Raw genomic sequence first — 14821 nt, 5'->3', positions numbered from 1 at the left:
ACAGGTACTTGAAGTACTGTTGCTACTGAATATGTATTGCTTTTGCACCATCAAAAAGTCAAAAAAATGTAAGCCAAAACATTCTCTAAGTCAGGTACTATCTACAAAAGGCATCCAAATAGGAAACAATGAAGTCAAACTGTCTCTGCTAATGACATGCTCTTATATAGAGAAAATCCTAAAGACTTCAACAAAAACAGAACAGTATTCAGTAAAGTTGTAAACAAATTCAGTAAAGTTGCAGGACACAAGATTAACCTCTAAAAATCAGTAGCATTTCTATACACTAACAACAAACTATCTAAAAAAGCTATTAAGAAAACAATTCATTTTTTCTTTCTCCAAGATGGTAGATTAAAGGGATTAACATGCCCCTCCCACTTGGAAAAATAAAATCATGTGTAGAAATTCAAGTTGTGAACTTCTTTCCTAGAAGCAACACAGGAACGTAACTGAAAAACTGAAAGAAACCGCAGGCCTTTTGAAAGAAGTGGTGGGCAGCAGCCTACACCATGAAGCAGGTAGAAAACTGTGTCTATAGCGCTTGAGTGGGAGACAGGTTTCCTCCATGACACATACTCCCACTAGGGAGTCAGGCCAGTGGGAACTGCCTTAACCCTACCCAGGTATAAAATACCTTAACCCAATCCAGGCCACAGGAGAATGCCTTAATGCTACCCAGTGCTGGAGCCGACTTAATGAGCAGTGGGGAGAACATGAGGAGAAGCAGCATCAGGACATGCTTTACATCCATTCCCAGACTCCAGCAGGCCCGGAGGGAAGCCATTCATGATCCTATCTCAGGGAAGACTGCCAGCTAATTCAGGCAGAGGTCACAGGTTGAGAGATGCTCCCAACTGAGACTCGTGATATAATCTTGAGTGCAGATGGACCCCCTTGGCCAGAACAGAGGGGCAAGTGAGAAGTGTGCTATAGCCACAGGTGCAGGAGCTGGGTGTCCCTGCTTTGCAGGCAGACCTGGAGGGATATGGCCTGAAAACTGTGGTTTCTGTCTTGGCTGGGAAGGCTTATAGCCTGGGGCAGTTCTGAGTTCTAACTGCTGGCTGCCTGCAACCCAACTGGCTGCTGCTAGCAGAACACTGTGTGTGAGACCTTTCTTGCCAAGTCCGTGGGAGCTGGGTGGGCCTTACTGCCATTTGCTACACCCGATGCCCCATGCGGATTATTCTGTGCATCAGAGGCAGCTGTGCTCCATCTGCCCTGTAACACTATCCTGACAGCCACGGAACTGCCCTCTGACCCCTACTGGGGCCACTGCTTGCGCCCACATGTCAAGAGCCAGAGTGCAGACTTGCCTGACTCGGCCCCCATCTGGCTTTGTCCCTTCACTAGCCCTGGTAGCATAACACAACAGACTGGGACTTTGGGAAGCCCAAAGCCCCACCTATTACCTGAGACACCAGAGTACCTTGGGTAACATAAGGTAAGCACAAATCCCACCACTACCACCACAGTTGGTGTTCTTTTGCAAGCATCACCTCTTGAGGCCAACCAGCACAGCCCATTACAACATCTGCAGGGACAATAACTCCACCCTCAGAAAGGAGAAATTTTTTGCATGACCTCAGCTATCGTCATTGCCTGTATCACCCTGGCTAACCAGAAGATCCTGAGTCTGTCCACGTGCCCAGTACATTACTACTACAGTTGGCATCTGAGAAAGCCAACACAAGCTGGCATTTGAGAAAGCCAACACAAATCTCAAGATTTCCTTGAGATAACCAAGGAAATCTCATAGTCTACGTAACTCCCTTCTCACCCCCATCAGAGCTGGTACTGGTACCCGCTGCCGGGAGACTAGAGGACAGGTCACATCACTGAATCCCTTGCACACATTCCCCAGCACCAGCCTGGAGTGTGGCAACCCCACTGAGCAGCTACATCCAGAAGAGCAGCAAGCTCCACAATAGTCTGGCCCTCAGGGACTGCTACTCCTAAGGGAAGGGGCAGGGTGGGGGGGTGTACTACATTAAGGGAGCACCTCATGAGACAAAAGGAACCAAACTGCAGGCCTCAAGTCCTTTAACTTTCCACTTGTGGGGAAGGTTCTTTTAGAAGAGAAACATGTGCAGTGCTAAGCTCAGTGGGGAAAGTTTGTTTGGCTCTACCCCAAAGTCAGGCGGCCCTGGTGCTCATGAAGGGTCTAGAAGAAGGGGATTTCTTCTCCTCTCGCCCATCATTGCAGACACAGCTGGGGCCTCTCCCACGGGAGCTTGGCATGGGTGCATCTGTAGATACTCTTCCTGGAACACTTTGGGGTAACTGCATCCCTACAGGAGGTGTGCCCTCCAGATTCAGGCCTCCATGAGAGGTAGAGTCATAATCCCTCTTTACATGGAACATCACAATCCTGCAGATGAAAAGAGATGCCTGTCTGACATGAATAGCTGGAACATCTGGTGAGGAGTGTGACTGGGAGGTGAATGTTTTCCTATCAGCCTGAAAGACAGCTTTGGTGGTTTCTTTCCTTCCCCTTGAAAAGACTTCAGTGCATTTCACTGAAAGCTTTCCCAGCAGCCTCTGCCAAGGCTGGGAACTTTGCCCACCACTGGGGTATTACCTCCTTTGGCCATACCTGTGGGTACCTCCTACCAGCCTCAAGCCTAAACTATTCAATTCAGTGAATAAAGTATTAGAGGATAATTTTTTTTTTTTTTTTGAGATGGAGTCTCGCTCTGTCGCCCAGGCTAGAGTGCAGTGGCCAGATCTCAGCTCACTGCAAGCTCCGCCTCCCAGGTTTACACCATTCTCCTGCCTCAGCCTCCTGAGTAGCTGGGACTACAGGCGCCCGCCACCTCACCTGGCTAGCTTTTTGTATTTTTTAGTAGAGACAGGGTTTCACTGTGTTAGCCAGGATGGTCTTGATCTCCCGACCTCGTGATCCACCCATCTCGGCCTCCCAAAGTGCTGGGATTACAGGCTTGAGCCACCGCGCCCGGCCAAGAAAATTTTTAAATGCACACCACTGGGGAACAAGATAAGCTTCAAGAGACCTCTGCCATTCTCCAGCTCCACTGGAGATAGTAAGCCTGCTCACACACCCTGCACAATGCTACTACAACCAGCATCTGAGAAAGCCACTACACAAAGATTCTCTGTAACCAAGAAACTCTAATATAGCGTTTTCACCACAGAAAGCACCCAGAGCCAAAGCTGGGTGACAATAAACCATAAACATTAAAGTTACATCCTGGAGTAGTGGGGGTGAGGAGGGCCAGGGGAAGGTAAGAAATGAAAAGACACAGTTGAATCAAAAATAAATTCAAAAATAATTAGAAGTGGCCAGGCACAGTGGCTCATGCCTATAATCCCAGCAATTTGGGAGGCCAAGGTGGGAGGATCATTTGAGGTCAGGAGATAGAGACCAGCCTGGCCAACATGGTGAAACACCATTTCCACTAAAAATACAAAATTTGGCTGGGCATGGTGGCACGTGCCTGTAGTCCCAGCTACTCAGGAGGCTGAGTCAGGAGAATCATTTGAATCCAGGAGGCGGAGGTTGAGCCAAGATGGTGCCACTGCACTCCAGCCTGGGCAACATAGCAAGACTCCATCTCAATAATAACATAATTCAAAAAGTCAATTGTGAATTTACTCAAAGAGAAACAAGGTAAAAATGCAACAGAAAAAATTTTAAATAACAGTTCAGAATATGAAGGAAAAATTTTCTAAAGAGACAAATATTTTAAAGCAAAGCCAATCAGAACTTTTGGAAATAAAAGACCTATATCGAGAATTACAAAAAGTGGTAGAAAGTTTTAACAACAGACTAGACCAGGTAGAAAAAAATAATTTCAGAGCTCGAAGACAAGACTTTCAGGTTAACCTCATCAGATAAAAATAATGAAAAGAAATGAACAGTCTCCAAAATATATGCGATTATGTAAAACAGCCAAACCTAAGAATCATAGGTGTTCCTGAGGGAGAAGGAAAAGTTAAAATTTGGAAAACCTATTTGAAGGAATAATTGAGGAAAATTTCCCTGGTCTTGCTAGAGATACAAGAAGCTCAAAGAACTTCTGGGAGATTCACTGCAAAAAGGACATCATATAGTCATCAGATTATCTAAAGTCAATGTGAAAGAAAGAAGTCTAGAGCAGTTAGACAAACGCATCAGGTAACCTGTAGAGGAAAACCTATCAGACTAACAGCAGACTTCTCAGCAGAAACCTTACAAGCCAGAAGGGCTTGGGGTCCTATCTTTACTCTTTAACAGAATAACTGTCAGTGAAGAATTTTGTATCTAGCAAAAAAAAAAAAAAACCCACAAAACAAAGCAAACAAAAAAAAAAACTAACTTTCTTAAGTGAAGGAGAAATAAAGTCTCTCAGAAAAGGAAATGCTAAAGAAGCTTGTCAATAATAGGCCTGCGTACAAGAAATGCTAAAAGGAGTTCTTGAAACAAAAGGTTGATGTGCAAAAGAACAGAAACTCCTGAAAGTATAAACTTCACAGGGCTTGTGAAACAATAACACAAGGAAGAAAACAAAGTCACTATGTAACAATCAACAGTATGACTGGAATAGTATCTCACATCTCAATATTAATGTTGAATGTACATGGTCTAAATGTTCCACTTGAAAGATATACACTGGCTGAATGGATTAAAAAAAAAAATCACAAACTGAGTAGCTGCTGTCTTCAGAAGACACACCTAACATGTAAGGATTCTTAAAGACTCAAGATAAAGGAGTGAAAAAAGAGATTTCTGGCAAATGGAAGCCAAAAGCAAGCAGAAGTAGCTATTCATATATCAGATAAAAAAGACTTTAAAACAACAACGGTTAAAAACAAAACAAAAAGACACAATTATATAATGATAAAAGGATCAATTCAACAAGAAGATTTAACAAACCTAAATATACATGCACCTAACTGCAATGCTCCCAGATTCATAAAACAACTAGTACTAGAGCTAAGAAAAGAGACAGACAGCAACACAATAATAATGGGAGACTTCAATACCTCACTAGCTGCACTAAACAGATCACTGAGGCAGAAAGCCAACAAAGAAACACTGGACTTAACCTGTATTCCAGAACAAATGGACTGAACAGATATTTATAGAACAGTCTACCCAAGAACCACAGAATACATACATTCTTCTCGTCAGCACACAGAACATTCTCCAAGATAGACCATATAATAGACCACGAAACAGATATATTTGTAAAAAACAAATCAAATAAAACCACAGCAGAATAAGACAAAAAATCAATTCCAAAAGGAACCCTCAAAACTATACAAATACACAGAAATTAAACAACCTGCTCCTGAATGACTTTTGGGTTGACAATGAAATAAAGATGGAATTTAAATTTTTTTTCCAAATGAATGGTAACAGTGATACAAGTTACTGAAACCCCTGGAATACAGCAAGAGCAGCACTAAGAGTTAAGATTACAGCACTAAATATCTACATCAAAAGTTCTGAAAGATCACAAACTGACAACCTATCTTCATACCTCAATGAACTAGAGAAACAAGAACATGCCAACCTAAAGCTAGCAGATGAAAAGAGATAAAAAAGATCAGAGCAGAACTAAATGAAACTGAAAGGAACAAACAAATACAAAGTATCAATGAAACAAAAGGTTGGTACTTTGAAAAGATACATAAAACTGAGACACCACTAGGTAGATTAACCAAGAGAGAAGATACAAATAAGCTCAATTAGAAATGAAAACGGAGACATTACGACTGACACAAAGAATTATAAAAGACCATTCAAGACTACTGTGAACACCTCTATGCACACAAACTAGAAAATCTAGAGGAAATGGATAAAATCCAAAAAACACAAAATCATCCTTGCTTGAATCAGGAAGAAATAGAAATCCTGAATAGACCAATAACAAGCAATGAGATTAAATCAATAATTTAAAAACTGCCAAAAACAAAACAGCCCAGGGCCAGATGGATTCATAGCCGAATTCTACCAGACATTCAAAGAAGAATTGGTGCCAATTCTACAGAAACTATTCCAAAAGACTGAGAAGATGGAACCCTCCCTAACTAATTCTATGAAGCTAGTATCACCCTGATACCAAAGCCAGGAAAGAATATAACAAAAAAAGAAAGAAAAAAGAAAACTACAGACCAATATCCCTGATGAATATAGATGCAAAAATCCTCAACAAAAATATTAACAAACCGAATCCAACAGCACATCAAAAAATAGTAATTAACCACAATCAAGTGGGTTTCATCCCAAGGATGCAGGGATGGTTCAACATATGCAAGTCAATAAATGTGATTCACCACATAAAATTAAAAACAAAAACAATATGGTCATCTCAAAAGACACAGAAAAAGCACTTGATAAAATCCAGCATCCTTTTATGATAAAAACCCTCAACAAACTAGGCATCAAAGGAACACACCTGAAAAAAACAAGAGCCATCTATGACAAACCCACATCATAAAGAATGGGGAAAAGTTGAAAGCATTCCACCTAAGAACTGGAACAAGACAAAGATGCCCATTTTTACCACTTCTATTCAACATAGTCCTGGAAGTCATAGCCAGAGCAATCAGACAAGAGAAATAAAAAAAAAAAAAAGGGCATCCAAACTGGAAAAGAGGAAACGAACTATCTCTATTTGCTGATAATACGATCTTACACCTAGACACCCTAAAGCCTTCTCCAAAAGACTCTCAGAACTAATAAATGAATTCAGTAAAGTCTCAAGTTACAAAATCAATGTACACAAATCAGTAGCACTGCTATACACAAACAGCTATCAAGCTGAGAATCAACTCAAGAACTCAATCTTTTTTTTTTTTTTTTTAAGACAGGTCTCGCTCTGTCACCCAGGATGGGTGCAGTGGCGTGATCTCGGCTCACTGCAACCTCTGCCTCCCAGGTTTAAGCGATTCTCCCACCTCAGCCTCCTGAGTAGCTGGGATTACAGGTGCATGCCACCACATCCAGCTAATTTTTGTATTTTTAGTAGAGAAGGGATTTCCCCATGTTGGTCTAGCTGGTCTCAAACTCTCAACCTCATGATCCGCCCATCTCAGGCTCCCAAAGTGCTAGGATTACAGGCATGAGCAACTGCGCCCAAAAATTAAAAAACCTAGGAATATACTTAAGCAAGGAGGTGAAAGATTTCTACAAGAACTACAAAATACTGTTGAGAAAATCACAGATGACACAAACAAGTGGAAATACATCCTATGCTCATGGAATGGAAGAATCAAAACTGTGAAAATGACCATACTGCCCATAGCAATCTACAGATTTAATACAATTCCTATCAAAATACCAACATTTTCATAGAATTAGAAAAATCCTAAAATTCATACAGAACCAAAAAAGAGCCTACATAGCCAATGTAATCCTAAGCAAAAAGAACAAATGTGGAGACATCACATTAATCAACTTCAAATTATACTACAAGGCTATAGTAACCAAAACAGCATGGCACTGGTATAAAAGCAGATACACAGACCAATGGAACAGAAAAGAGAACCCAGAAATAAAGTCAAATACTTACAACCAACTAACCTTCAACAAAGCATACAAAAACATAAACTGGGGAAAGGATACCCTACCCTATTCAGTAAATGGTGCTGGGAAAATTGGACAGCCACATGTAAAAGAATGAAACTGGATTCCTATCTCTCACCATTTACAAAAATCAACTCAAGATGAACTAAAGACAAGGCCAAGCATGGTGGCTCATGCCTGTAATTCCAGCACTTTGGGACGCCGGGGCAGGCGGATCACTTGAGGTCAGTAGTTCAAGACCAGCCTGGCAAACATGGTGAAACCCTATCTCTACCAACAATACAAAAATTAGCCAGGTGTGGTGGCACACGCCTTGCAGTCCCAGCTACTCAGGAGGCTGATGTAGGAGAATTGTCTGAACCTGGGAGGCAGAGGCTGCAGTGGGCCAAGATAGCGCCACTGCACTCCAGTCGAGGCAACAGAGCAAGACTCCATCTCAACAACAACAACAACAAAAAAAAAAAAAAAAAAGAAGAAGAAGAAAAAAGGATGAACTAAAGACTTAAATCTAAGACCTAAACCTACAAAAATGTACATGAGGCCGGGCGCGGTGGCTCAAGCCTGTAATCCCAGCACTTTGGGAGGCCGAGACGGGCGGATCACGAGGTCAGGAGATCGAGACCATCCTGGCTAACACGGTGAAACCCCGTCTCTACTAAAAATACAAGAAAATTAGCCGGGCGAGGTGGCGGGTGCCTGTAGTCCCAGCTACTCGGGAGGCTGAGGCAGGAGAATGGTGTGAACCCGGGGGGGCGGAGCTTGCAGTGAGCCGATATCGCGCCACTGTACTCCAGCCTGGGGCACAGAGCTAGACTCCATCTCAAAAAAAAAAAAAAAAAAGTACATGAACACCTCTTCTGGACATTGGACTAGGCAAAGAAATTGTGACTAAGACTCCAAAAGCAAATGCTACAAAAACAAAAATAAATGGGAAATAAACTAAGCAGCTTCTGCACAGTAAAAGGAAATCATCAGAATAAGCAAATAACCTGTAGAATGGGATAAAATATTTGCAAATTATGCATCCAATAAATGACTAATATCTAGAATCTACAAGGAACACAAAAACATCAGCAAGAAAAAAAGTGAGCAAAAGACATGAACAGGCATTTCCCAAAAGAAGGTATACAACCAGCCAAAATATATATAAAAAATTTCAACACAACTAATGATAAGAGAAATGCAAATTGAACCACAATGAGATTCCATCCATCTTATCCCAGCCAGAATGGCCATTATTAGGAAGTCAAAAAGCAACAGATTGTTGGTATGGATGTCGTGAAAGGGAATGTTTATACAATGCTGGTAGGAATGTAAATTAGTACAACCTCTACGGAAAACAGTATGAAGATTTCTCAAAGAACTAAAAGTAAATCTATCATTCAATCCACCAATCCCACTATTGGGTATTTATCCAAAGGAAAATACGTCACTGTATCAAAAAGACACCTGCATGTTTATGCTTACTGCAGCACAATTCACAACTGCACAGATACAGAATCAACCTAAGTGCCCATCAACCAATCAGTGGATAAAGAAAATGTGATGTGTATATATACACCATGGAATACGATTCATCCATAAAAAAGAACAAAATAATGTCTTTTGTAACAACTTGGACAGAAGTGGAGGCCATTATTCTAAGGGAAATAACTCGGGAATCAAAAATCAAATATCACATGTTCTCACTTGTATGCAAAGGTGTAAAGAGTGGTATAATGGACATTGGAGACTCAGAAGGAGGAAGGCAGGAGGAGGGTAAGGGATGAAAAACTACTTATTGGGTATAATGTCCACTAGCTTGGTGACAGGCACGCTAAAATCCCAGACTTCACCACTATACAATTCATCCATGTAACCAAAAACTGCTTATACCCCGAAAGCTACTGAAATAAAAAATTAAAATTTAAAAAGAAATCCGTTTACATTAGCATCAAAAAATAAAATACCTGAGAATCAATTTTAAAAAGAGAAATGTCTGTATAATAAAAACTATAAAACACTGATGAAAGACATAGAAGACAGCATGAATAAATGGAAAGACATCCCATGTTCATGAATTGGAAGAATAAAAATACTGTCAAAATGTCCATACTACCCAAAGTGATCTACAGATCCAATGCAATTGACCATCAAAATTCCAATCTCATTCTTCACAAAAATAGAAAAAAAAAATCTTAAAATTTGCATGGAACCACAAAAGACTCCAAAGAGCTAAACCAGTATTGACCAAAAATAACAAAAGCTGGAGGCATCACTCTACAGGAGTTCAAAATATATTGCAAAGCTACAGTAATCAAAATTGCATGGTACTGGTACAAAAACAGACATATCAACCAGTGGATTAGGATAGAAAGCCCAGAAATAAACCCACACATCTAAGCTTAATTGATTTTCAACAAAGTTGCCCACAACAGACAATGGGGAAAGGACAGTCTCTTCAATAAACGGTTGGAAAAATTGGGTAGCCACATACAGAAGAATGAAAATGGACCCTTATCTCACTCCTACAGAAGAATAAACTCAAAATGGTTTAAAGACTTACGTGTTAGACCTGAAACTCTGTAACTATTAGAAGAAAACAGAGTATGATATGGTTTAGCTCCGTGTCCCCACCCAAATCTCATCTTGAATTGTAATCCTCACTTGTTGAGGGAAGGACCTGGTGGGAGGTGACTGGATCATGGGGACAGTTTCCTACATGCTGGTTCTCATGATAGTGAGTTCTCACAAGATCTGAGGGTTTAAGTGTTTGAAAGTTCCCCTCTCACTCTTCTTTTTCCTGCTGCCATGTAAGACGTGCCTTGCTTCCCCTTCGCCTTCTGCCATCATTGTAAGTTTCCTGAGGCCTTGTCAGCCACACAGAACTGTGAGTCAATTAAACCTCTTTTGTTTATAAATTACCCAGTCTCAGGTAGTTCTTTATAGCAGTGTGAAAACGGACTAATACAGGGGGGCAAGCTCCTTGACACTGGTTTGGGCAGAGATTTCTTGGATGTGACCCCAAAATCATTGGCAGTGAAAGCAAAAATAGATAAATGGGATTGCATCAAACTAAAAAGCTTCTGCACAGCAAAGGACACAATAGGGTGAACAGATAACTCACAGACTAGGAGAAAATACATGCAAATAATACATCAGAAAAGGGAACAATATCCAAAATATATAAGGAACTCAACGTACTCAATAACAAGAACACATATAACCATATTTCAACATGGGCAAAGAACCTGAACAGTCATTTCTCAAAAGAAGGCATATAAGTGCCAACAGATATATGAAAAAATGCTCAACATCTCTAATCATAAGAGAAATGTAAATTAAAACCACAGTAAAATATAATCTCACAACTGTTAGACTGATTATTACCAAAAAGATAAAAGACAAGTATTGGCATGGATGTGGAGAAAAGGAAATCCTTATACACTGTTGGTGGTATTATAAATTAGTACAGCCATTTTGGAAAACAGGATGGAGGTTCCTCAAAAAACTAAAAATAGAATTACAATATGATCTAGCAATCCCACTACTGGGTATATACCCACAGGAAATAAATTCAGTATGTCAAAAAGATATTTGCACTCCAATGTTCACTGCAGCATATTCACAACAGCCAAGGTATGGTAATAACCGAAGTGCCTATGAATGGGTCGAAACAATGTAGTACACATACACAATGAAATATTATTCAGTCTTTAAAGAACAAGAAATTCTGTCATTTGCGACAACATGAATGTCTGGGGGCATTATGCTAAGTGAAATAGGCCAGCCACAGATAGAAAATACTGTATAATTTCACTTACATGTGGAGCACTTACTGTTTTAAGGCATTTCTTTCTTTTTTTGAGAAAGGGTCTTGCTCTGTTGCTCAGGCTGGAGTGCAGTGGCACAATCATGACTCACTGCAACCTCAAACTCCTGGGCTCATGCAATCCTCTGGCCTCAGCCTCTCCAGTAGCTGGGACTAGAGGCAGGTGCCACCACACCCAGTTTTCTTTCTTTCTTTTTTTTTTTTTTTTGGTAGAAATGGAGAGGTAGGTCTTACCTTGATGCCCAGGACTCTCAAAGTGCTGCATTACAGGCATGATCTACTGCTAAAAAACTACCTAAGATATGTGTTCCTTCTTCTACTCCTTGACACGTTTCCTTGGAATAGTTTAATTGCTTGCAAGCCCAAATTTAAAAGCAAAATGCAAAAAGGTCAGGAAACTGGCCAAGCACAGGTGGCTCACACTTTAATACTAGCACTTTGGGGGGCCAAGGCAAGAGAACTACTTGAGCCCAGGAGTTTGAGACCAGCCTGGGAAATGTAGCAAGACCCGGTCTCGAAGAAGAAGAAGAAGAAGAAAGAAGAAGGAAGAAGAGAAGAAGGAAGAAGAGAAGAAGAAGGGAGAAGAAGGAAGAAGAAGGGAGAAGAAGGAAGAAGAAGGGAGAAGAAGGAAGGAGAAGGGAGAAGAAGGAAGGAGAAGGGAGAAGAAGGAAGGAGAAGGGAGAAGAAGGAAGGAGAAGGGAGAAGAAGGAAGGAGAAGGGAGAAGAAGGAAGGAGAAGGGAGAAGAAGGAAGGAGAAGGGAGAAGAAGGAAGGAGAAGGGAGAAGAAGGAAGGAGAAGGGAGAAGAAGGAAGGAGAAGGGAGAAGAAGGAAGGAGAAGGGAGAAGAAGGAAGGAGAAGGGAGAAGAAGGAAGGAGAAGGGAGAAGAAGGGAGGAGAAGGGAGAAGAAGGAAGGAGAAGGGAGAAGGAGGAAGGAGAAGGGAGGAGAAGGAAGGAGAAGGGAGGAGAAGGGAGGAGAAGGGAGGAGAAGGGAGGAGAAGGGAGAAGAAGGAAGAAGGGAGAAGAAGGGAGAAGGGAGAAGAAGGGAGAAGAGAGAAGGGAGGAGGAGGAGGAGGAGGAGGATATAAAAAGTTGAAGAGTAAGGAATTACTGTCTTTCTTGGATTCTATGCTCGGTCAGCCATACTGACCTGTCTTGCACTTTGAGGGCATTCCTTTTTACGACCAGTTTTTCACCTTCCAAATCCCACTAATCTGTCCTATTTCAGTTCATCCGTCAGGCCTCCAATTAATATCACTTCTTCAAAAAAACCTTCCCTGATTCTTAGATTGTTATGCCTCTCTGCTACATGGCCCTATAGTTCTCAAAGACCCTTATCTTACTGTGACCACATAATTTATTATCCACATGCTATCTGGAGAATGAACGTGGAACTAGTAGTTACGCTGAGACAATAAGCAACACCAGGAATGTACATTCATCCTACCTTATCAGTTTATCTTCCTGCTTGAGTAAGAGTTTCATCAGGAGAGGGTATGACTGTCTTGTTTACCAACTGTTCCCCTCAACACTTAACTCAGTGCTTAGAATACAAAAGGTGTGGTCTGATAAGCATTAATTTTTATAAAGAAAATTAACTTCAAAAAGGAAAATCTTATCCAGACAAAATTAACTACTGTGTTCCCACTCAAATCCTAATACTTTTCTACCCCATACCTTTAATAAAGACCTCTTATCTTGTGTTTACTCATATCTTTCTCTCTCTAAACTTCCTCCCCTCAATCAGAATACAAACCTCATGAGGACAGGATGTAGGTTTTGTGTTTTGCTCATTGATGTTTTCTCAGGATCTAGAACAATACTTTTCATGATAGACACTTAATCCTCATTTATACAGATGTACCCTGAATGGTATCCTTTCTACTTTGCTCTGCCTGTCTCCACCTGAAAGCTAAGCCACATAACCTATAAAGTCTCCTCAGACAATACTAGTAAGAAATAATCCCTACTTCCTGTGCACACAATAGTTTATCTTTCTTAAAATACCTTCTATAGTTTACCCTTGTCCTAAAATTATGTGTCTCATGTCTTATTCTTCTTGGTATGTGCCACAGTACCCTAGTACAATGCCTGGCATACAGTATCTACAAAATAAAGATCTGTCAAACTGATAAAATGACACTACAAATAATTACAGGTATATACAGCATTCAGAAAGCATGCTAGTTTTCTAAAGAACCTTCTCATTCATGTATATATCCCTAGCTCAGGCCATTACCATTGCAACAACATCTGTATCTACTCAGCATCTTCCTCTTGCAATGGGTTATTCTGTGAAGAGTACATACCTTAACTGTTTTGATTCACTGCTCAACACTATGGGCTTTCAAATCAAAGTAAAAGTCCTGATCTCATACCTTTAGGTTATCTACCCAAATCTGTCTACTCTTTATATAAATATCCACATTCTAGCCTAAGTTCTTCACAATAATTTAAAGGGTCTTCAATTATGCCCACCTGTACTTTTTACTTACTAGTCAATCATGCTGTGTCTCCAAGTGGAACATCCTTTAGCATTTTCTACACAAAAACAGCTCCACTTTCGCATCAAAATTATTAGTCTCAAAGTCTCATTCCTCTTCCTTAGAGGCCTTCCCAGGCAGCATTATATATTTTGAGTCACTTCAGTTGGTCTACCAAATTCATTACTTAATATTTGCTCTGTCATTTATAATCACATTTATGTTACTCAATTATATATGTTTGAATTAATGTAGGGAATTCTGCTTTAAATCAAGGATGATGAGCTCACAACAGAATACGCATCTGTAAAAAGAATTCTGATCCAGTGTTGTAGTCTTCAGCATAGCAAATACTAGTGGAAGAATAATGTAGTTGTAGACAGCACAGACTGTGAAGGCAAGACTATCTGAGTTCAAATTCTGGCTTTGGTATTTTTTAGTACCTTGGATAACTCACTTAACATCCATGTTCATCAGCTTCATCAGAGTTATTTTAAAAATGACATGAGTTAATACATATAAAATCCTTTAAAAAGCATTTGGCACATAAATTCAGCACAATCTTCTATTGTTTTGACTTTTAGCCTCTCACTTATAGCTGAGAATACTAATGTGCAAAAAATTTAACAACTTGCCAAAAGTCACAGGAACTAGTAAGTTGTAAAGTCAGAAAAGAAACATGAGATTCCTACTAGAGGAGTCTGTCTCACCATTTTATTCAATATCTTTTCAATAAATTGAAATTTTATTCAATTTGTTTAAGGTCTTCGGGACCATTATATGATTAAAAATGATAAGAAGAAATAAATTTTTAAAAGGAAAAGGAGATTTATAAACTAACTCATGGATTAAGAAAAGAAGCAAGAAATATAATAATAATAGAAGAGAGAGCACAGGCTTATGCTCATGTAAATGGAGGGGACAGGTAAGTATTCCAGAGAACTGGGTTAAGCATATTATGATGGAGCCAGCCTGGCCAACATGGTGAAACCTCAT

At 40.3% G+C, this 14821-nt stretch overlaps 1 protein-coding gene and 1 long non-coding RNA gene across 18 annotated transcripts in view; one reads left to right on the top strand and one right to left on the bottom strand.

Moving 5' to 3' along the window:
* Positions 1 to 14821, bottom strand: part of FOXJ3 (forkhead box J3) — a 152085-nt gene that overhangs the window by 32251 nt on the left and 105013 nt on the right.
* On the top strand, positions 3013 to 7970 carry LOC144334027 (uncharacterized). The gene is made up of 2 exons (XR_013403372.1): positions 3013 to 6919; positions 7868 to 7970. It is a non-coding gene; the product is annotated as an uncharacterized LOC144334027 (long non-coding RNA).

Source organism: Macaca mulatta, chromosome 1 (genome assembly GCF_049350105.2).
Source record: "Macaca mulatta isolate MMU2019108-1 chromosome 1, T2T-MMU8v2.0, whole genome shotgun sequence".
Taxonomy (NCBI): domain Eukaryota; kingdom Metazoa; phylum Chordata; class Mammalia; order Primates; family Cercopithecidae; genus Macaca; species Macaca mulatta.
This window is presented reverse-complemented; position numbering and strand designations above follow the sequence as displayed.